Raw genomic sequence first — 25592 nt, forward strand, 5'->3', positions numbered from 1 at the left:
TTTCCTATCCACAGGGGATAACTGTCTGAATGGCGGGTTATTCGACTGCTAGAACCACTGCTGCTGATCACTAGATTGGAGGACTGTGTTCCCTGTTTGAATGCATGCATGTCTGCCACTCCATTCAACTCAATGGGGCTTTCAGCTATCTCTGCCAGTCCCACAGAGTTGGATGGAGCAGTGGATATGTTGTGCCATTTAAATTGGGAACAAGGGCCCAGATTCTAGTGATCTGTGGGGGCCACAGTCAGACCCATACCGATCAGACATTTATTCCCTATGCTGTGGATATGGGATAAATTGCTGTCAAGGGACAGGCTCATTACAGTACAGATACCCTGCTTCTGCAAGTATTTAATTAAATATGACAGTGCTCAGCTCATAACTACTATTTTTTTAAGTGATTTATGATGATGCCACAAGTACATATAAGAGAATATTTACAGGTATATGTTCAATCAATCACTTTTAATACAGGAACATTCAAAATACATTTTACACAGTCAGATTCCAGTGGCTTCCCTATTAGCATACCACAGGTAGTTTTATATCCTTTAATGTCATGTGGATATTTGATTATAATCTAACTAATTATATACAATCATTAACTACTAAAAAGTGCCTTAGATGTATTCACTTACTGGTGTGACAGATGGTTACCTCATAATATACACACAAAGATGCCACATGCCGCATGCTAATGAACTGACTTGAGTCCAGCGTGATGTCATTGAGTCCAGCGTATATTTAATTCAGAGCTATAGCCACTCCCCTGCCCACCTGCTGCTGATTCATATGGAAACAAACTGTCATTCAGCAGCAGGTGGGCGGGGAGAGTCAGGAGCTCATGAATATTCATGACTCATCATTATCAGCTGGAGCTTTTCAATACAAGATGTTGGCAGATTGACTGGGTCAATTAAAGAAAGTGACCCAGCATTGTGCTAAGAGAATCAATCACTTATTTATGTTGCCCTTAGTTAGGACACCATAAAACTGGTGACAGGTTCCCTTTAAGTCTACATGCACATGACCGTTGTGTGCTTTGCGGTCCACAAATTGCGGATACGCAAAACACGGATGGCGTCCGCGCGCGTTCCGCAATTTGTGGAACAGCACGGACAGCCTTTAGTATAACTGCCTATTCTTGTCTGCAAATCGTAGACAAGAATAGGACATGTTATATTTTTTTTGCGGGGCCATGGAACGAAGCAACGGATGCGGACAGCACACTGAGTGCTGTCCACATCTTTTGCAGCCCCATTGAAGTGAATGGGGCCTCATCCGAGCCGCCAAAACTGTGGCTCAGATGCGGACCAAAACAAAGGCCGTGTGCATGAGGCCTAAGTCTGTGTCTCAAACAGGCTGCGGTATGTGCCACAGTTCATTACAGCATTTTGCTTGCAGTGGCGGGTAATAGTGGCCTACACATTTCTGTTTCAGGGGGAACTATTATTTATATATTTCTAGAATAGGCTCACCAAAGGTCCTAATAATGCTGCCAATGATTAAACAGCAAGTTATAGCTATAGATGCACTTTATTTCAGTTTTGGATATAAGAGATGTACATCTTTAATACAGTAACTTCACACAACATTTTTGGAGATCTCTAGTTCCAACAGGGAAAAATAGTTTATAAGTAGTACATACATTATATTTGCTATCCTATGAGTTAGTAGTTTTCAGAGAATATACATATAAAGTACAACATGTTGCTAATGTAGTGACCCAGTAGTCATTGCTAAAATATTAAAGGGGTTGCCCACTTTCTGGCTACTATTGACCAATGTGTTTGTGAGATAATTGTATGGCACTTACCTTTGTTGAAATTCTGCACCATTTTCTATTATGGTCTTGTCTATAAAATGGCTACTTATGGAGGGTCATGTGACCAAGCAAGGCACCTCAACGTGATGTCTCCTCCATTCAAATACACTTCACCTGCCATCTGCCCTTGCACAGTAGGGAGTTTAGCACAGATGCAGTATGTTTGAATGGAGGAAACATCGCATAAAGGTGATTTTCCTGGTCACATGACCCTCCATCAGCAGCCATTTTATGGACAAGATCTCTGCGTGGACAGCACAAAAGACTTGGCAAACAAGGGTGTATACCTTATGAGATATAGAAAATGGTGCCAAATTTCAACAAAGGCTATTTTAGTAAGTGCCATAAAGACATCTTATATGCACATTGGTCAGAAGTAGCCAACCGTTTTAAAGATAGTGTTGGAGATGCATTATAGCGGAATTCTGTTTTTATGCTGTTTATATCTGTGATGAATTGTTTAGGAAGTTTATTTTCTTCCCCTGGATAAGGTTTTCAGGCAGGGGTGGGTCTTGACTCCCAGACTTGGCTCTTTCCTATGTGAGTTTAGAGAGTATAGATCTGGTAGCTGAGTTGGGAGCAGCTAAATTGCCTATACAGCCCTATATGTAGCAGTTATAGACAGTCCATGGAGAATAAAGAAAAGAAACCATGCGGCACTCTACTGAGTAAGTGGAGAACAGCATTTTTATCAGGGTTGTGCAGCCAAAAGAAGAGAGGGATTGTGCATGAAAATAGCTTGTAGAGCTATCTTATAGCTCCTGGACTCCTCAGGCCGCTTCAGTCGTACCCGTGGGAAAAAAGAGTTTCTGTCGTAAGGTCTGCACCCACAGCTGGGCATTGTAGACAAGAGAATGTTGATAATAGCACCTGTAGGTTAAACTGGGATGTTAAAGTTGTTGTGTATCAATTTATATTGATGACCTATCCTAAGGATAGATTCATCACCTGATAGGTATAGTTTTTGACTATTAGCTTGTCTATAGTTCAAGCAATTTATTATATTGTGTAATCATGTAATATGGAAATACTGCCCTATGTAATATACAGCTTTCTGCCATGCTTTATGTAATGTTATGAATTGTATATGTGATAAAGATTAATTGGTATATTTTTTTCTCATCTTACCCTGTGTGTTTTAGTGGTGCTATACTAATATATTGTATTAAGCATGTTACAGGGCATTTTAGATACAGGGCTCATTTCTCATATGTGTATTGATATTCCAATGCTGCAAGACAATGAAACAAATATTTTAAAGAGGACCTTTCATCTGCCAAAACATTGTGAACTAAGTGTCATGATCTGTACAGCGGCGCCCAGGGATTTCACTGCACTTACTATTATCCCTGGACGCCGCTCCGTTCTCCTGCTATGCCCTCCGGTATGTTCGGTCACTTGGTTATAGTAGGTGGAGACTTAGGGGACTTGGTTATAGTAGGAGGAGACTGCCCTTGTTCTCCTGGGCGTCTCCTTCTCCCAGGCTGTGAGCTCTGCGCTGCGATTGGCCAGCGCTACAGCCTGGGAGAAGAAGACGCCCAGGAGAACAAGGGCAGTCTCCTCCTACTATAACCAAGTGACCGAACATACTGGAGGGCATAGCAGGAGAACGGAGCGGCACCCAGGGATAATAGTAAGTGCAGTGAAATCCCTGGGCGCCACTGTACAGATCATGACACTTAGTTCACAATGTTTTGCCAGATGAAAGGTCCTCTTTAAGGTACAGTAAATGTAGTTGGTAGTATCTCTTTTCTATATGTCCGTAAGAATTAAAGTAAAGTTAAACAGTAACAGCTTCTTTTGTTGACATTTTTCACATTACACTATCTACTGTCCACGAGTGAAAAAAATATAATCTGAAGAAATAATGGTCTGCTGCTTATCTGATTTTTGAAAATGTGTAACTTAGTAACATAGGGGCACATTTATTAAGACCGGTGTTTTACAGTTATCAAAAAATGTTTGCAAAATGGCTGTGCTTCTTTGTACAATCATAACTGTGAAGGAACAGGTGTTTTTTGGGCTTCCCTAAAGTCTTTTTCAGCCATACTGTTCCCTGTTTCAACTTCACAGCTAGATGTATTTCACACAGAAGCAGGGGACTAATCCCTTATTTGAAGTCTGCCAGCATTGTACTGCTGTGACTTCCTTTCCCTTAGGGCTCATGCACATGACCATTGTTGTTTAGCGGTCTGTTTTTCAGGGATCTCTTGTTCCGTATCTGAGGTTTTTTTTCTTCTCTGATTTAAGTCCTCTTCCGTTCCGTTATTCCACAAAAGATATGTGTATTGGTTCCGTATGTGATCTGTTTTTTGTGGATCGGAAACGGAAACAGAAACTTATTAATCACCAAACACATGAGCAATATGGGCTGGGCATAGCATTTCTACAGTATGGATCCGCAAAATACGGATGAAATACGGATGACATTCGGATGTGTTCTGTTTGCGTTCAGACCGTAATTTGCGGACAATAATAGGATATGCACTACTTTTTTGCGGAACAGAAATACGGAAATGGAATGCACACGGAGTACCTTCCGTTCTTTTTGTGGACCCATTGAAGTGAATGGTTCTGCATACGGTCTGTTAATTATTTTGCACAGTTTAGTGTTGTCTGCAAAAAATGATATTTTACTGTGCAAGATCATTAATAAATATATTGAATCAAAATTGGTCTTTTGAATGTGGAAAAGCTATATTAACATTTGTGGTAGGGGCTACCAGTAAAAGACCCCACCCTCCCCCCTTTCCCCCTAGAAGACACTACTAACGGTTTGAGTTGTGCCATAACCGTTCTCGTCGAAGGTACACCTGAAAGAGGGCATACCCTGTAGGAGAATTGTGAGAATGAGGGTGGGCAGGGAGGGAGCGCTGATGACGTCCGTGACCTGTGTGGTAAGCCAGCAGCTAATATAGGCGGCAGGGCGCCCCTTTCACAAATTCAGGCCAATAAATAGGCCTTTATACTTGTGGTAGGGGCTACCAGTAAAAGACCCCCCCCCCCCCCTTTCCCCCTAGAAGACACTACTAACGGTTTGAGTTGTGCCATAACCGTTCTCGTCGAAGGTACACCTGAAAGAGGCCAAAAAACCAGCATAAAGTTCAAACACATTTATTAGGACATTACAATGCCAAATTCTGGAAGGCACATGAAATTTCATGGACAGGGTTAGGAATATACCTATTAAAACATGATGAGCGCCAACGGCCCAATTTACGAATAATGTGCGCAGGCACTCGATTCTTGGAAGCAGCTGATGCCGCACCTATCCTAAAAGAATGCCCAGAAATGATGACAGGGTTGACACCTAAATTTATGGCCAAAATACGCACGTGAGATACAAATTGGGAGGTGGATAGAGGCGCCGAGCCGAAGGGTAACAAAGGACTATCTGCACTGTGGTCAGCCAACGAGCATAACAACTTCTGCAACACCTTAATTGGACACCATTGGTGCGTGGTGTGCAAAAATTTGATCTGTGTGGGAGGGCCTGATTGGGAAGTTTTGGTTACTGGTAAGGACAGGATGAAACCCTCTGAGCTAGGGATTAATTGCCTGAGGGCAAGAAAATTGCTTTTAGGTGATGAACGAGTGAACTCCCCCGGCCTCATGAACCCGTAAAAAGCCAATTAAATGGCAGCTTTGATTACCAGGCTTTGTAGTACACCGAAGGGGCTCCTATCAAGTAAGTCGGACATGCCTCTAAATACCGTGCCGGAAATGGGTTGTCTACGGGAGCTAGAACCTGGACTACTACTCCGCAAACCTTTCAAAGTAGCCCTGATAACATGAACTGTGAACAATGACCTTCTCTCCGGATGTGTGAGTGACAAATGATGTTGGACACCAGCAAGATAAGTTCTGACAGTACTATAAGAGAGGTTCATTTGTATATGGCAATATCCGATGAAGGACAATATGTAGTCTATTAGACTCAAATCGCCTCGTGAATGTTCCTGTTGGAACCTAAGGTACAAACGCCAACCAGTGTTTTAGGCTCTAGCTGTGTTGGCTGAGAGTGACCTGGCAAATAAAACATGGGCAGTGGCTAAATATTTATTTAATCCAATATCAGTGAGGCAAGATGAGGAGGCAGTGTTCTTGAGGCATCGGCTTCGGGGTAAACCTGAAAAAACAGAGAGGAATCATCCTTAGCTAATGCGTCAACTGCTACCATCTGAGAGTCATGTGCAAGGGTGCCACAAAAATGGAAATTATTTACTAATGATAATTGAACAAGACGCCTCATGAATGACATTGCAAGTTGTGATTTAGATTTACCACTGCTCAAAATGCTAACGGTGGTGGGACTATCGGAAGCAAATACAACGGTATGGTCTGCCCAAGAACTACCCCAAACATAAGCTGCAGTTACCATGGGATATAATTCCCCTGCTTCTGCTGAGTGAAAAAACCCCGGAATCCTAAACATCTCTGCTGGCCATGTCCCATTCAGCCAATGGGGGCCAAAAATGGCAGCAAAACCAGTACTGACCAAACCTTTAGAAAAAATAATGGGGGAGTTCTTTGAAACTGCTGGAATGAACATGATACGCTGTTCCAGTGACTCAAAAATTGATCCCATATGACTAGATCTGCTTGTGCTTGATTATCCAGGAACACCGGACTATCTTGACATGGAGCTTCAGAGAGGAGTGGTAATAAACGTGCCACAAAAGACCTACCCTGAGGAATGACGCGCATGGCAAAATTGAGCATGCCTAATAGCGATTGTAATTCAACCTTAGTGGTGACCCTTCCAACTGTAAATTGGTGAATGACTTCCTTGACCCTTACTAATTTCTCTACCGGCAATCTGGCGGACATACTCCGGGTATCTAAAACGATGCCTAGGAAGGTAATGGTGGTAGAAGGACCATCCACCTTCTTAGGGGAAACTGGAACCCCTAACAGTGCAAAACAGGCTAAGAGATTCTGTAAACCTTCCTGGATGCCCCGGGGAGATTCGTTCAGTAGTAAATCGTTTACGTAGTGTATGATATGCTCGCAGCTGAACTTGTTCTCGAGAATCCAGTGTAACGCTTTTGCAAACTGATCGAAAATCCAGGGACTGCTTCTAGACCCAAAGGTTAGTTTAGTGGCGAAATAATATAAGGCTTTCCACTTAATCCCGTGCCATTGCCAAAGCTCTGGCCTGATAGGAATTAATTTGAAAGCGTCCGATATGTCTGCTTTGGACAGAACTGAGCCAGGACCTGCTGCTAGAATGAGAGCAATCGCTTGATCAATGGAAGCATATACCATACTGTCTTCCTCGGCTGGTATGAGGGAATTTAGGCTTGGGACATGTGCCCCGTGAGAAGCTGACAGATCATAGATCAGTCTTTCTTTTTTACTGAATTTATCCGTGACCACCCCTATCGGACTAACTCTCCAGCGCTCAAATAGGGATGCTGAAAAAGAGCCAATGATGTAACCTTTCTCTAGTTCATTCTGTAACAGCCTGTCTATGGAACCAGGATTTAGTAAAGCGGACTGTAAATTCCTACATTCGAAAGTAGAAGTAGCTTCAGGTAAGGCCACAAGGCCTGTGTGGAAACCTGTTGTGAAACCAGACATGAGAAACTCACAGAAATGAGAATCTTGATGCCCCTACAAGTAAAACTGCAAGAGATTCACATTTACGACACTCATACAAGATTTATCTGTTTTTAATGAACATGCTACCTTGGGAGGAGCTCTAAAACCATTAACGCAAATGTGTAGCAGACGGCACTGGCTATAATTACATGCGGAAAAATTATAATTGTTGCAGATCTGTGATCTGCCTAAATACTTAATGGGATGACCAGGTTTATCCACTGACAAATTCTTCTTGCTAGTTTCCGACGAACCTGCAGTAGGAGCTGAAGCATTGGACCCTGGAGCATTGGCAGCGTTGTGACACCACTCCACCGTATGATAAATCAACTGGCATGAGGAACACGCCGGGGCTTTAAGACCCGCAAAATGTCGATATTTGCCCAATTGGTGGTAAATTGAAATTGGCTAAGAGCCGCTGCCGCTTTAGCGGAAAAGGAGCAATGATAATCATAAAAGGCAAAGCCTCCATATTTATACCCAACTCCGTGATTCTAAACATGTAGAGGTCCAATTCTTCTCTCCTGTCAGGCCGAACGGAACAACCATAAAAGTTCCCACTGACAGAGCATAGCGTGCCGTACAGCGTGGTAAATTATTATTATTATTTTTTTTTTATATATATACTCCAGTCACTACCAAAGCTGCATGCAGTGACAGACTGCTATTTATTTATTTTTACAATAAAGCAAGCATGGCTCATCCACAGTAAATATGGGTAAGCTGTGACATGGACTAGAAAACCACCATCAAGACTTCGAATGCTGCTCCAGATGGGACTGGAGCACAAACTTTTTTTTTTTTTTTCTCAACTTTATTAACCGCCCAGACAGCTTAACCAGACATTTTACCTCACAGCCCTACCTAACTAGGAGCACGGCGGCCCGTGCCAGACTTTTGAAAGACTGAAGGAAAAACAAGTGGAACCTAATTCATCAACCCCCCCCTGAGTCCCCTAACCCCGCTGAAATTTGTTTGGTACTAAAACAGAGATACAGGCGGAGTCGCGCTGACTCCTGCCACCTAAGCGCCAGTCACGTGGGAGCTGAGCGTGCTGCCGGACTGCCGTTCCGGTGTGGGGATGTTCCTTCCATACCTTAAAGGAGCCGACCCCACCGACCGGACTGATGCGACGATGCTGCGCTAAAAGGCAGCTAAAACTTACCCGCAACACGGGCAGCCTAGACGCCGACTGAAGTGCCGTTTCTCTGCCGCGACTGAAGCTCTCCTTTGTCTAACTGTATTAAAAACAATCAAAATAATTCATGATAGTGAGATGTTACAACTAGTGTTGATCGAGCATGCTCGGCCAAACATCAGTTTGGCTCAAGCATCTCGATGCTCGGCATATGGCGGTATTCGGGCGAATACCGCATGTGCTCGAGCGCAATGCTCGAGTATCTTCGCAGGTTTCTTGCCTGCTACGCAGCCAATAAACGTACAGGTGAGTACTGCCCTCACTCTAATGCTGTAGCCATGTTGGTTACTAGCATTACAGTGATTGGCTGGCCGGAACGCGTCATCGGGTGCTATATTGCACCCGACGACGTGTGTTCAGCTTAGTCTTAGTCAGGGAGAGCTGTGCTGAGAAAGGGACAGACAGTGTAGGGAGTGATATAGGAATAATTTTATTAGAAAAACTTTTCAGAGACCCAAAAGTCCTTTTAAGGACTATTGTTGTGTGTGGCAGCAGCAAAATCAATTTTTAGCGCAAACTGCGCTAAATAGCTAAAACTTTACAGACCCAAAAGTCCTTTTAACGACTATTGTGTGTGGCAGCAATATCTATTTTTAGCGCATCTGCGCTAAATAGCGTGAAATAGTTAGGCTGCTGCAGACATTGACATTAGCTGCGCCACATCTCTCCAGTGTAAAGTGTGCGCACCCAAAAAATATCTGTGACATCCAGTGTTCTTTTTTAGTAGACCGTGTCCGCTGCGGACAGTGACATTAGCTGAGCCACATCTCCAGTGTAAAGTGTGCACATCCAAAAAATATCTGTGACATCCAGTGTACTTTTTCCGTAGACTGTGTCCGCTACGTACAGTGACATTAGCTGAGCCACATCTCCAGTGTAAAGTGTGTGCATCCAAAAAATATCTGTGACATACAGTGTCCCTTTTCGGTAGACGGTGTCCGCTGCGGACAGTGACATTTGCTGCGCCACATCTCCTGTGTAAAGTATGCTCATCCAAAAAATATCTGTGACATCCAGTATACTTTTTCCGTAGACGGTATCAGCTGCGGACAGTGACATTAGCTGTGCCACATCTCCAGAGTAAAGTGTGCGCATTAAAAAGATATCTGTAACATACAGTGTACATTTTCAATAGACTGTGTCCGCTTCTGACAGTGACATTACCAGTGCCACATCAGCAGTGTAACATGTTCGCTGAAATGTTTTATCTGTGACATACAGTGTACTTTTTTCGTAGACGCTGAAGACAGTGACATTATCGGTGGTATCTCTCCTGTATAACGTTTCCTCATCCCAAATACCTGTGACATTCCCTGTATTTTTTTGTTAGCACCTAGTGACAGCATTGACATTATCTGTGGGATATCTCCTGTGTGACGTTTCCACATCCCAAATACCTTTTTAAATTTGTTTGCGCATACACGTCTAAATCCTACACTACTGTTCATGAGATATACTTTCAAGCATGTATAACATTTAATATGAGGAAGGCTTGCAGTAAAGGACGGGGAAGTGGCCGTGATGCTGATGGTGAATGCAGAGGCCGTGATCCTGGGCGTGGTGAAACTGCGCCTGCTGCCAGAGCACAAGAAAAACAATCATCCACGATACCTAGCTTTGACGGTATCATCCGTGTCACCGTCTAGTATTCCCTTCTTCCCATGAAATAGCACAGCCAAATAATCCACAGAGCAATAAATCGCTATTATCGCTAGTATCGCTGGTATTGCTGGTATCGCCAAATAAGTCTATACATGAGCCAAAGCTGAATGCTAGAAATACTTTACTGGAAGGCAACACAGGCACTCAAACATACAATTTATTTTATCCCCTGCTCCCATGCAAGGGAAACACCCACACAAATATACATTAACCAATAACACAAAGGTTACAACCCACATAACATCCTCCCCTCTGCCTGTGGTATAATTATGGTACAATGGTTAACATAATTATCCCAGGCAGGACAATACACAATGTCCTCTGTCCTGGAGACAACCGAGGTGTAATTCCATTATCTCTCAGGACAAAGGGAAATCGCCAATACGCACGGGGAGACAATAGGACAGACATCACTTACTCAAATATACAATTTCCCACCCTTTACAATACACATAGACATTTAACACATCCCAAAATGGCACGAATTAGACCAGGAATTCAACAGTTAGTACAAGTCTTTTTGGCCTGGCTGTACTCATGGCTTTTCTGTCCAAAACCGGTTCTACACAGTCTTTTGTCCTGGAGACAATTGAGAAGTGATCCACTTATCTCCCAAGGACAGAGGCAAGACTCCATTAGCCACATGGTAGCAAAAGACAGCAAAATACATGAACCCACATAACTATGCAGCTATTGCACAAAACCGGTGCATTCAACATGGGACCGTAATCACATGGTAAGAGGCTGGCAAGTAGTCCTCTCCAAGCACTCGTGGCAACCTCAAAAGAGGGGTGTTTGTCACATATCTTCCCTTTGGGGTTAAGACTAAACAGGTAACTGACCTCCTGTCGGTCAGTACCTAGATTAGTCGGGAAGCCCACCCACAAAGAAACATTAGCAGAGTTGCCCACCCACAGTAAATAGTTAACAGGGTAGCTCACCCACCAGGGACAGTACTGGTCTGTAGGTCCAAGGTTGTGGTGAAACAGTTCCGCATCCTCAGTCTCCCTGGTGCAGCTAGGCAAACTGCTGGGGCTACTTGGGGAACAGCGGCCAGCGGTGTTCTGCACTGATGCCAGCACTTCTGCTGGGGCGAGGGGGGTGCAAGCCAGTCCTGTAACAAGGGGGTCGGTGGAGCAGAGGCTAGCGGCGCTCTGCCCGGATGCCAGCTCTTCCGCTGGGAAGGGATCAGTGGGTATCGCAGGCTCATCCCCTGCCCCAGAACTCGGTTGGAGGGATCAGTGGGTATCGCAGGCTCATCCCCTGCCCCCAGAACTCGGTTGGGAAGTAGCTGGGAAGGGGAGGGCTCGCTTACCTCCTTCTCCTGGTATCCCCACGGAGATGGCTGGGGATCTTGACCGACCGTCCAGCATCCCTGTAGGACTGGCACAGAGCCCGCGGTCTCATCTGCGCCCGTGTAGAGGGGTTTGTGGTCCCCTTTTCCCGGTATCTCCGGCTGCTGTTGGAAGGTGAGGCCAGTTGCCTCTCCTCCCCAGGACTCTGGTTGCTGTAGGGCAGAGGGACCCAGCATCTCCTCCCCCTGGAACTCAGGTTGCCGCTGGGGAGAGAGACCGGTTGTCTCCTCTCCCTGTGATATGCACTGTCGCTGGAGATCTGGGCAGGCGGCCCAGCATCCCTGTAGGGCCGGTAGAGAGACCTCGGTCCCATCTCCACTTGCCATCAGTGTCTCCTCCCAGGACAAGTCTATGAGGTTGCTCACCTCTGAGGTTGGTTGGGCAAAAGAGGGTATAATTTCCAGGCAATCCTCTGGGCTGAGGGATGGTGGTTGAGCTAGGTTGAACAGTTGACGGTAGCTCTGCTCCAGCTCCCACTCCATGGTGACTAGATGAATCAGGTCTGGCCCAAGGTCGTCCGCTCGGGGAAGGTCCAGCTCGGTTTCCCTGATGTCATGGATGTCCCAGAACCAACATTCTGTGGGGCATCCAAAGTCATCGCTCTCATCAAAGGCTTCCCACAGTAAGCCCGGACCATTATAATCCTCTCCCTCCGGCAGATAGTGGTTAGTCATCCATGGGTTGCGCTGGGTGGGATACCACTTTAGTGCCCGGTACGCTTTGTCCAGCCACAACTCCATCCAAATCAGGGTCCACAGTTCTGTCACCCACTCAGCCAAGGGTTGCTTTCCTAGGAAGGGTGACCGCAGGGCCACGAGTACCTGGAACCTCTGTTCCTCACCGGGAAGGCTCTCTCTCCGCTGCCGCTGTACCTCCTCTAAGGCGTCATACCACAGCCCCTTTCGAGTGGCATCTCTGTAGTCCAGTATGCCCTCCTCTGCTACAGGCCCATCCTGTTGGGCCAAGTACTGCTGCAACCTCCAGCGAAACTCCTCTTCCATGTTGCTGTGGATAGGAACGCTGCCCGGTAGCTAGCTCCGTCCCTTGAGCTCCTTCAAAGCCAGGGTCGCTGCACGAGTGCCAGCGTGCCCTCTATGCACCATACACTAGTGCCTTCCTTGAATCCTCTGTGCAGGGAAAAAGAAGGGAAAATCCCGCTGCTTGCCACCAGTTGTGACGGTATCATCCGTGTCACCATCTAGTATTCCCTTCTTATCATGAAATAGCACAGCCAAAGAATCCACAGAGCAATAAATCGCTATTATCGCTAGTATCGCTGGTATCGCCAAATAAGTCTATACATGAGCCAAAGCTGAATGCTAGAAATACTTTACTGGGAGGCCACCACATTCAAAAATACAATTTCTTTTATCCCCGGCTCCCATGCAAGGGAGACACCCACAACAAACATACATTAACCCATAGCACAAAGGTTACAACCCACATAACATCCTCCCGTCTGCCTGTGATATAATCATGGTACACCATGGTTAACATAATTATCACAGGCAGGACAATACACAATGTCCTCTGTCCTGGAGACAACCGAGTTGTAATTCATTTATCTCTCAGGACAGAGGGCAATCGCCAATACACACAGAGAGACAATGGAACAGACCTCACTACTCAACTTATACAATGTCCCACCCTTTACAATACACATATATATTTAACATCCCAAAATGGCACGAATTAGTCCAGGGGTTAAAAGTTAGTAAAAGTCTCTTGGGCCTGGCTGTACTCATGGCTTTTCTGTCCAAAACCGGTTCTACACAGTCTTTTGTCCTGGAGACAATTGAGAAGTGATCCACTTATCTCCCAAGGACAGAGGCAAGACTCCATTAGCCACATGGTAGCAAAAGACAGCAAAATACATGACCTTATATAACTATGCCGCTATTGCATAAAACCGGTGCATACAACATGGGACCGTAATCACATGGTAAGAGGCTGGCAAATAGTCCTCTCCAAGCACTCGTGGCAACCTCAAAAGAGGGGCGTTTGTCACACTAGCTTCATGTCCCAGTTTGCAGGGCGCCACTCTTGAAGTCAGAGAAGTGCGACTAGGTGGTCGGTTGGATTGCAGCAGATAATGCTTCCAGTCGGTTAAGCACCACCCTGTCTTCCACCAAGTCCAGTCTCAGTAGCCAAGAGTCTGCTCAACACAATCCTCACCCTGATCCTCCTTCCTCCCACCATGGAGAGTCTGGGCAAACAAGTGATCCCACACTTGGATATTCCGAGGAGCTCTTTTCAGTGCCATTCCTTGATTTGGCCCTCTCGACAAGCCCGCTTGAAGTGGGACATGAGATATTCCCCTGTGTTACGTGCTGGCCAATCCCCTGTAGAAGGCGCAGGCCCAGATGCCTCTCGCCCTGCACCTGGACCTTCGCAAACACCATCAGAAAACACATCCACTTCTGTGTTCCAGCGCAGGGTGCAAATGTCCTTACCCCAGGCATTTGAACGCAAGGGCAAATACCCAGCCACCCACCCACAGGCCATAACACTATATGTGCAACTTTCCAAATGACTGGCCCTGGAAATGTTGCCATTTAGGATTGTGGACACTGAGGCCTTCCGCAGCCTGATGTCAGTGGTCGTCCCATGTTATGCAGTCCCCAGCCGCCACTATTTTTCAAGGTCTGCCGTGCCCGCCTTACACCAACATGTTTCCCATAACATCACATGTGCCCTGACCAACGCAGTTACTGGGAAGGTCCACTTAACCATGGACACATTGGGTGAACGTTGTGGAGGCTGGGAACGAGTTGCACCCTGAGATGGCACAGGTGCTACCGACGCCAAGGATTGCAGGCCCTACGTCGATCAGAGTTTCCACCAGCACCTACGTTAGTGGCTCCAAGCCCCACTTCTCCTGCTCTGCCTCCTCCTCCACTTCCACCTCCAAATTATCTGCGTGCAGCACCAATTAGCCATTAGTCGGTACCTAGAAGCAGTGTAGCACTGCAGTGGGGAAGCGGCAACAGGCCTCGCTGAAACTAATTTGCTTAGGTGACAAACAGCACACTGTCACAGAGCTGTGACAGGGTATAAGGGACCAGACTGAGCTGTGGCTCTCGTCACTCAATCTGCAACCAGGCATGGTTGTGTCTGATAATGGCCGTAACTTGGTGGCGGCTTTGGAGTTCAGCAATCTCACACACATCCCATGCCTAGCCCACGTCTTAAACTTAGTGGTTCAGCGGTTTCTCAAAACCTACCCCAATTTGCCTGAGGTAATGGTGAAGGTGCGCCACGTGTGTGCACACTTCGGTAAGTCATCGACAGCCTCAGCTGGTCTGTCAATGCTGCAGCAGCTCTTGAAATTGCCAGCACGCGCTGAAACTCGACGTTCCACATGTTTGCTAGGCTTTGTGAGCAGCAGAGGGCATTACACAGGGTGATTACACAGGGTGATAGCCAGACCACCCTCAGTTTGTCTTCTCAGCAGGATTTGGACGATGAAGAGGAGCAGGAGACGGTTGAACGCAGCTGAACATAAAGGCACTTTAAATGTGTTGTTTATAATGTACTGAATACACTGTATTCTCATGCACCCCTTCCACCACAAACAAGGGTATATGTTTGAATCTTCTTTTTCTCATCCTCCTCCTCCTCTTCCATCATATCAACATGCTTATTCGTCGCATATAATGCCCTGGCATATATGCCCTGGCATATAATGTTTTACAGGGTCAGCTCACCTACAGGCCCTCGCATATCCTTTTTTAGAGGGTCGGCTCACCTGCAGGCCCTTGCATATAATGTTTTACAGGGTCAGCTCACCTATAGGCCCTCACATATAATTTTTTTAGAGGGTCAGCTCACCATCAGGCCCTCACCTGCAATCTTTTACAGGGTGAGCTCACCAGCAGGCCCTCGCATATAATGTTTTACAGGGTCAGCTCACCAGCAGGCCTTCGCATATAATGTTTTATAGGGTCAGCTCACCAGCAGGCCTTCGCATATAATGTTTTACAGGGTCAGCTCACCTGCAGGCCCTTGCATATAACGTTTTACAGGCTCATCTCACCTACAGGCCCTCGCATATAATTTTTTAGAGGGTCAGCTCACTAGCAGGCCCTCACCTACAATCTTTTACAGGGTCAGCTCATCAGCAGGCCCTCGCATATAATGTTTTTCAGGGTCAGCTCACCTGCAGGCCTTCACATATAATGTTTTCCAGGGTCAGCTCACCAGCAGGCCTTCGCATATAATGTTTTACAGGTTCAGCTCACCAGCAGGCCTTCGCATATAATGTTTTACAGGGTCAGCTCACCTGCAGGCCCTTTTATATAATTTTTTAAAGGTTCAGCTCACCAGCAGGCCCTCACCTACAATCATTTACAGGGTCAGCTCACCTGCAGGCCCTCACATATAATTTTTTAGAGGGTCAGCTCACTTGCAGTCCCTCGCATAAAATCTTTTACAGGGTCAGCTCACCTGCAGGCCCTCGCATATAATGTTTTACAGGGTCAGCTCACCTGCAGTCCCTCGCATAAAATCTTTTACAGGGTCAACTCACCTCCAGGCCCTCGCATATAATGTTTTACAGGGGCAGCTCACTTGTAGGCCCTTGCATATAATTTTTTACAGGGTCAGCTCACCTGCAGGCCCTCATCTACAATCTTTTACAAGGTCAGCTTACCTGTAGGCCCTCACATATAATTTTTTAGAGGAACAGCTCACCAGCAGGCAATAAATCATAATTTTTCAAGGGTGTATGATGCACTCCTTTATGTTTACTAAAGGGTGTATTGGAGTACCGGTTCCTTGGAATTTTTGGCAGCCCTTTCACTTAGTGCAAAGGTTTTATGAGTGTAGGAGTCCCACTACCTGAACAATTGTACCACAATGTGAATGAGTCCCTCCTTTATGTTATATACAGGTTGTATTGGAGTGCCTCTTCCTTGTAATTTTTAGCAGCACTTGCACTTTATATACAAGTAAATATATGGAAAGAATGTTTCCTAACAATTTTTCCTCTAAAATTGATTTTATCTTTGGTTTTGTGCGTATTATTGTCAGTCTGTAAAAGTGGCGTACTACTAGGACAACATCATTCCCAGCAGCAACCTGGGAGTCCAAGATGCATCCAGACATCCTCCCCATGCTGTTCCTGAACCATTTCAGTGGTGTTTCCAGCAATTTTTGACCTTTTCATGTGAACCAGACACCCTCCCCTCTTCAGAGCAGGGGTTGCCTGGTTTAATGCTCGAGTTCTCCTATTGACTTCCATTGTGCTCGGGTGCTCGGTAGAGCACCAAAGCATCCCAAGGTGTTCGGCCTGAGCACCCGAGCACTTTGGTGCTCGATCTACATTAGTTACAACCCATTGTAAAAAAAATCAAGTGGTTGGATTTGAACCCAGGTCCTCAGCAGTGTAAGGTACAAGGGTTATCTACTGAGCCACCATGCTGCCCACCTCAGATGTACATCAGGGGATATATGGAGTGAACTCACTTACTGAGCACTCTCCATAGGTGGTGGGTGCAAACTGTTTAATACAGCATTCATTGGCTGGTAGTATATTACAGTAGGCACCCTCCAGCAGTGACCAGGGTTGACAATGATGCCCATCCCAGACATCTAACCCCACAGATGCCCCTGCCAATAGCCACCATGGTATCTATGGGGTTAAACAGAGGGAAGGGGCTCCACTAAATTCTGATCAGAGTCCCCATGGCAAAGTCATAGGGCTTTGATCAGTTGCCAAGATAGTCAGGGCCTTGTGAAGGCACCCAGAACTGTTATACAGAGCTGCCTGAATAGCTGTGCCTAAGGCATGGCTTCACAGGCAGGCAGCGAAAATTCCATAGACTAAAGGACAGGTGATCCAAAGATTAGATGTTCATAGTCTTCTAAGTGACGAAAAGTTACAGTAAGAAATGGTTTTTGTAAACAATAAATATTAGTTCAAATCACCCCCCTTTCACTCCACTCCCATTTCACAATAGTTTTTTCGTTATGTTGCCCGTCCCTCAAAAAAATTGAACACAAACAGAATATGACGCTGCAAAGAAAAAAAATTTAACATAAATTTTTTTTTAGGAGGTAAAACATTTGACATCACCATAATCGTACTGGCCCATGGAATAAGGCTGCAGTGTTTGGTGCACAGTGAATGCTGTAAGGACAAAAACCCCAAAAACTTTTTCCAATTTCACCCCGCGGATAATTTTTTCCCCATTTTCCAATACAAGTTATGGTAAACTAAAAGGTGGCTTTAAAAATACAACTTGTGCCACAAAAAATAAGCCTTATATGGCTATGTTAATGGAAAATATAAAACGTTATGGCTCTTGAAAGGTGCAAAAATGAAAATTAGCCATCTACTTAAGGTGTTAAATAGGCATAAAGAAGTGCCAAAACTCATAGACGGGGCAGCTTATGGGCAGGATCCCTAAAAACAAATATTGAGTACATTTATAAAAACAGTTTGGGGAAATGACATATCAGTTAGAGTATAAAATGAGTATACATTTGATTTGAATGAGTGAACTGTCTTAGCTCCCATTCAGTGACAGACAGATGATTTGATATAAGCATTAAACATGACTGTATTGTATTCCCTTGTGCAATCTCTTTCATAAATGCTGCTGAACTGTACCATATTGTATATCAAGCTCAATCATGATAACCTATTTGGTGGAGTTTGCTATCATTTTGGTGTTTTCTCTGTGCAAGGGACCTTTGTTCAGATTAGACATGATCATGTAATTGAGGAATGATCCTGTACGCCCCATAGCCTCTTAACCACCAAAAAAAATGTACAGTGCTGCCCATAATTATTCATACCCCAGGCAAATTTTGACTTAAAGTTACTTTTATTCAACCAGCAAGTAATTTTTTAACGGGAAATGACATAGGTGTCTACCAAAAGATAATAAGACGATGTACAAGAGGCACTATTGTGGAAAAAAAAAACATTTTTCAGCTTTTATTTACATTTGAGCAAAATGTGTCCAGTACAAAATTATTCATACCCTTCTCAATAATCAATAGAAAAGCCTTTATTGAGCAATGAAACGCTTCCTATAATTGCAGACCAGCTTTTTGCATGTCTCCACAGGTATTTTTGCCCATTCATCTTTAGCAATGAGCTCCAAATCTTTCAGGTTAAAGGGTCTTCTTGCCATCACCCTGATCTTTAGCTCCCTCCACAGATTCTCAATTGGATTCAAGTCTGGACTCTGGATGGGCCACTCTAAAATGTTAATGTTGTTGTCTGCTAACCATTTCTTCACCACTTTTGCTGTGTGTTTTGGGTCATTGTCATGCTGAAATGTCCACTGGTGCCCAAGGCCAAGTTTCTCTACAGACTGCCTGATGTTGTCGTTGAGAATCCTCATGTAGTGCTCTTTTTTCATGGTGCCATTTACTGTGATTAGGTTCCCTGGTCCATTGGCTGAAAAACACCCCCAAAGCATTAGGTTCCCACCACCATGTTTGACAGTGGGAATGGTGTTCTTTGGGTTGAAGGCGTCTCCTTTTTTACGCCAAATGAAGGAAACATCATTGTGACCAAACAATTAAATTTTTGTTTCATTTGACCATAACACAGAAGACCAGAAGTCTTTTTCTTTGTCCAGATGAGCTTTTGCAAAGGCCAAGCGAGCTTTTGTGTGCCTTATCTGGAGAAGTGGAACCCAGCAGTGTGCAGTGTCCATTGGATTGTCTGCCTTGAGACATTGCCATCAGCAGAGCCCAGATTCACCAGGATGGCCTTGGTGGTGGTCCTTGGATTCTTTATCACCTCTCTAACTACCCTCCTGGCCAGCACAGGTGTCACTTTTGGCTTCCGACCACGTCATCTGAGATTTTCCACAGTGCAGAACATCTTGTATTTTTTGCTCAAATGTAAATAAAAGCTGAGAAATGTTTTTTTTCCCCCCACAATAATGCCTCTTGTACATCGTCTTATTATCTTTTGGGAGACACCTATGTCATTTCCCATCAAAAATTTACTTGCTGGTTGAATAAAAGTAACTTTAAGGCTGGTTTCACACGGGCGTTGCGGGAAAAGATGCGGGTGCGTTGCGGAAACATGCACGATTTTTCTGCGCGGGTGCAAAACATTGTAATGTGTTTTGCACGCACGTGAGAAAAATCAGCATGTTTGGTACCCAAACCCGAACTTCTTCACAGAAGTTTGGGTTTGGGTTAGGTGTTGTGTATAATGTATTATTTCCCCTTATAACATAGTTATAAGGGAAAATAATAGCATTCTTAAAACAGAAGTACAATAGGGCTGGAGGGGTTAAAAAAATAAAAATAATAATTTAACCACCTCAGCTCCCCTAGCTTAAACCCCCTTAATGACCAGACCACTTTTTACAATTCTGCACTACACTACTTTCACTGTTTATTGCTCGGTCATACAACTTACCACCCAAATGAATTTTACCTCCTTTTCTTCTCACTAATAGAGCTTTCATTTGGTGGTATTTCATTGCTGCTGACATTTTTACTTTTTTTGTTATTAATCGAAATTGACCGAAATTTTTGTAAAAAAATAAAAATTTTCACTTTCTGTTGTAAAATTTTTCAAACAAAACTACATTTCTATATACATTTTTCTCTAAATTTATTGTTCTACATGTCCTTGATAAAAAAATGCAATAGGTGTATATTTATTGGTTTGCGCTAAAGTTATAGCGTTTACAAACTATGGTACAAAAATGTGAATTTCCGCATTTTGAAGCAGCTCTGACTTTCTGAGCACCTGTCATGTTTCCTGAGGTTTTACAATGCCCAGACAGTAGAAACACTCCACAAATGACCCCATTTCGGAAAGTAGACACCCTAAGGTATTCGCTGATGGGCATAGTGAGTTCATGGAAGTTTTTATTTTTTGTCACAAGTTAGCGGGAAATGATTTTTTTTTTTTCTTACAAAGTCTCATATTCCACTAACTTGTGACAAAAAATTAAATTTTACATGAACTCACCATACCCCTCACGGAATACCTTGGGGTGTCTTCTTTCCAAAATGGGGTCACTTGTGGGGTATTAATACTGCCCTGGCATTTTAGGGGCCCTAAAGCGTGAGAAGAAGTCTGGAATCCAAATGCGTAAAAAATGCTCTGTGAAATCGTAAAGATACTCTTTGGAATTTGGGCCCCTTTGCGCACATAGGCTGCAAAAAAGTGTCACATATGTGGTATCGCCGTACTCAGGAGAAGTAGGGCAATATGTTTTAGGGGGTCTTTTTCATATACCCATGCTGGGTGAGAGAAATAGCTCTGTAAAAGACAACCTTTCCCATTTTTTTATACAAAGTTGTCATTTTACAGAGATATTTCTCTCAACATGGGTATATGTAAAAAGACACCCAAAAACACATTGCCCAACTTCTCCTGAGTACGGCGATACCACATGTGTGACACTGTTTTGCATCCTAGGTGCGCAAAGGGCCCAAATTCCAATGAGTACCTTTTAGGAGGGCATTTTTAGGCATTTGGATTCCAGACTTCTTCTCACGCTTTAGGGCCCCTAAAATGCCAGGGCAGTATAAATACCCCACAAGTGACCCCATTTTGGAAAGAAGACAACCCAAGGTATTCCGTGAGGGCATGGAGAGTTCATTGAAGTTTTTTTTTTTACACAAGTTAGCGGAAATTGATATTTTTATATTTTTTCTCACAAAGTCTCCCTTTCCGCTAACTTGTGACAAAAAGTTCAATCTTTCATGGACTCAATATTCCCCTCAGCAAATACCTTGGGGTGTCTACTTTCTGAAATGGGGTCATTTGTGGGGTGTGTTTACTGTTCTGGCATTTTGGGCGGGGCTAAATTGTGAGCAACCCTGTACAGCCTAAAGGTACTTGTTGGACTTTCGGCCCCTTTACGCACCTAGGCTGCAAAAAAGTGTTAGGCCTCTTTCACATGACAGTATGGCTTTTTCAGTGTTTTGCGGTCCATTTTAAACGGATCCGTTGTTCCGTTTTTTGTTTCCGTTGTGTTTCCGTTTCCATTCCGTTTTTCCGTTCCGTTTTTCCATATGGCAAATACAGTATACAGTAATTTCATAGAAAAAATTGGGCTGGGCATAACATTTTCAATAGATGGATCCGCAAAAAACGGAAAGGATACGGAAGACATACTGATGCACTTCCGTATGCATTCCGTTTTTTTGCGGACCTATAGACTTTAATGGAGCCACGGAACGTGATTTGCGGCCAAATATAGGACATGTTCTATGTTAAAACGGAACGGAAAAACGGAAATACGGAAATGGAATGCATACGGAGTACATTCCGTTTTTTTGCGGAACCATTGAAATCAATGGTTCGGTATACGGACCGTATACGGACCGCAAAAAACGGCCCGTAAACGGGGGGAAAAAAACGGTCGTGTGAAAGAGGCCTTACACATATAGTATCACCGTACTCAGGAGAAGTAGAGCAATGTGTTTTGGGGTGTATTTTTACATATACCCATGCTGGGTGAGAGAAATATCTCTGTAAAATGACAACTTTGTATAATTTTTTTTTTAAAGTTGTCATTTACAGAGATATTTCTCACACACAGTATGGGTATATGTAAAAATACACCCTAAAACACATTGTCCTACTTCTCCTGAGTATGGCGATACCACATGTGTGACACTTTTTTGCAGCCTAGGTGCGCAAAGGGGCCCAAATTCCAATGAGAATCTTTACGATTTAACAGGGCATTTTTTACGCATTTGGATTCCAAATTACTTCTCACGCTTTAGGGCCCCTAAAATGCCAGGGCAGTATAAATACCCCACAAGTGACCCCATTTTGGAAATAAGACCCCCCAAGGTATTCCGTGAGGGGCATGGCGAGTTCCTAGAATATTTTTTTTTTTGGCACAAGTTAGCGGAAAATGATTTTTTAAATTTATTTTCTCTTACAAAGTCTCATATTCCACTAACTTGTGACAAAAAATAAAATTTTACATGAACTCGCCATGCCCCTCAGGAAATACCTTGGGGTGTCTTCTTTCCAAAATGGGGTCACATGTGGGGTATTTATACTGCCCTGGCATTTTAGGGGCCCTTTAGCGTGAGAAGAAGTCTGGAATATAAATGTTTAAAAAATGTTACGCATTTGGATTCCGTGAGGGGTATGGTGAGTTCATGTGAAATTTTATTTTTTGTCACAAGTTAGTGGAATATGAGATTTTGTAAGAAAAAAAAAATAATTTCCGCTAACTTGTGGCAAAAAAATAAAAAATCTTCTATGAACTCGCCATGCCCCTCAAAAGTGATCTTTATAGCGCCGCAGCGATTTTACTGTGTTTTTGCAGTGATCAGAAAAAATATATATTTCTGTCACTGTGGTGGGGCGGACTGAACACAAGTGTGCGCACACGATGAGGCCTGATCGGGCGAACACTGCGTTTTTTGTAGAGCCTATAGAACATGTCCTATATATGTTTCTATATAGTTCTGGCAATGTGTGGATCCGCAAAATGCGGAAAGCACATTGCCAATGTCCGTGTTTTGCGGATCCGCGGATCCGCAAAACACATACGGACGTCTGAATTGAGCCTTAAAGGGGGGTGATCAATGACAGGGGGGTGATCAGGGAGTCTAATATGGGGTGATTAGGGGTTAATAAGGGGTTAATAAGTTACAGGGGGAAGGTGTAGTGTAGTGGTGTTTGGTGCTACTTACAGAGCTGCCTGTGTCCTCTGGTGGTCGATCCAAGAAAAAGGGACCACCAGAGGACCAGGTAGCAGGTATATTAGACGCTGTTAACAGAACAGCGTCTAATATACCTTTTTGGGGTTGAAAAAATCGCATCTACAGCCTGCCAGCGAATGATCGCCGCTGGCAGGCTGTAGATCCACTCGTTTACCTCCCGATCCTGTGAACGCGCGCTCCTGTGTGCGCGCTTTCACAGGAAATCTCGCGTCTCGCGAGTTGATGCGCCGATGCGTCTAGGAGGAATAACCCGGCCGCCCGCAGGACGCATCCCTGCGTTACGCGGTCGGGAGGTGGTTAACTCACCTTAATCCACTTGTTCGCGCAGCCCGGCTTCTCTTCTGCCTTCATCTGTGAGGAAAAGGACCAGTGGTGACATCACTGCGCTCATCACATGGTCCATCACATGATCCAGCACCATGGTGATCCCATTCGTATCTCATTATAGTGAAAAGGGATTGGATATGCCTGGCAGTGTGCAGCTATGCCAAATGCAGTAACTTCTATACTCTGGTCCTCTGCAGACATACTTTTGGATTTACCTACTACAGATATAAACCTACCCTTAGATAGAGCTGAAAAATGACGGTTATCTTTTGTACAATAAATCACTGAAGATTCACTTGCTAGTTTATGAGTGCAGAAGCATTTTGATGTCAAAATAAAATTCTGCACTGTTGTCTCCTTTCTAATTTTCTTATGTCCAGGAAACAAACTGGAGGTCAGTTTTAATACCTAATTTACTATTTCCAATATATGTCCGGGTTGGCAGAAACACATTAAGATAATGCTGCATTCCCACATCCTTATTTCTTCTCCTGTGAATATCTTTGGTGAACAGGAGATCTAAGTGATGAATGTTGATCATTTGTAAACTTCCTTATGCTTAACAATCTCACACTTTTGATCTTTTATGTAGATCTAGTAACTAATTATTGTTTTGAATTTCATGATAATCCCTTAGATTAGTTTATTTTAATAAATGGTTAACTATCTTTAGACAATTTCCAATTGATAAATATCACAAATGAACATCATAGTAATGAGTTCATTTTATCTGTCAAGTCACTCCGGTATTGATAATATTAGGATTCCAAACCTTGAAAGTCCCAAAGCCAAAATATATTTCTCTACAGGCTTCAGTCAGGTAAGATCAGCCTTGCCTGTGTTTTTTTTCCACTCCTTGGCAGTTTTCCACAATTCCCTTAGCTGAATCAATGTTCTTTAAAACAGCAACATTGATTTGTTCATTTCATTCACTCGTTTCATTGTTTTACTAGTCAAACACACATGGATGCTTTTAATTTCCCTCATTTTAACCTTACATTTTCCTTAGTCTTCCTTCTGCATCATTTATTTAATGTAAGAATAGAAAATACTGACCATCACCAAAGTATGCTGAACACTATTAATGTTATCTTGCATAGTAGACAACAGGAAAATGTTGCATAAAAAAATATGTAATTAGGTAATTTCCTTTAGCACTAAAAAATCCAGTTTTGCAGCAATGTAAATGCCATAGGATATCTTTCTAATAAATGTAGCACTTTTTACATCAGAAAATAATTCTGCAAGGCTAAATCAAAACTTTATTATACCTAATTCATACTTTATCTTCTGTAAAAAAAAAAATACTGTATATGCCAGTTTTGTAATGTACCAAAGTCACACATTTTGTTGCAAGCGCTATTTTTCAGCAAAATTTGCAACTCTTTACCCTTTATCCTGTTGGCAATCGGGTGGTTGCCTCCAACCTATGATGGACCCTTGCCTAGGAGTTATTAAATTATGAGCTTCCAGGTCCTCTGAGAAAGAATGGAAGTATGGGCTTACAAAATGGTTTATAATATAGCCTGCAGGGATCTATCTAATCCTGGATTTACCTGACGTTGTCTCAAAAAGTGCAGTAGTGAGTACTTTAATAGTAAATGAGGCAGCAAGGGATATATTTTGTATGTCAGTAACAGTAGGAAGAGAAAGTGATTGGAGAAATTAGTTAATTGGTAGTGATGAGCGGCAGGGGCAATATTTGAATTTGCAATATTTTGCGAATATTTTGTAGAATATTTGTCATATATTCGTGAATGCGAGATTATATTCTTGATTGCGTAAATCGGCAATATAATATTCGCGTAATGCGCGCGAAATACAAGTGTGGGTCACTTATAATACATTTTTCAAGCTGGTATGACTTTCCTGAGACTGGAGAAAATGGTTGGCACGGCAGAACATTAGAATAGCTTTATATGCAGATAGAGTGCTCCAA

This window comes from Bufo bufo, chromosome 3 (assembly GCF_905171765.1).
Source record: "Bufo bufo chromosome 3, aBufBuf1.1, whole genome shotgun sequence".
Taxonomy (NCBI): domain Eukaryota; kingdom Metazoa; phylum Chordata; class Amphibia; order Anura; family Bufonidae; genus Bufo; species Bufo bufo.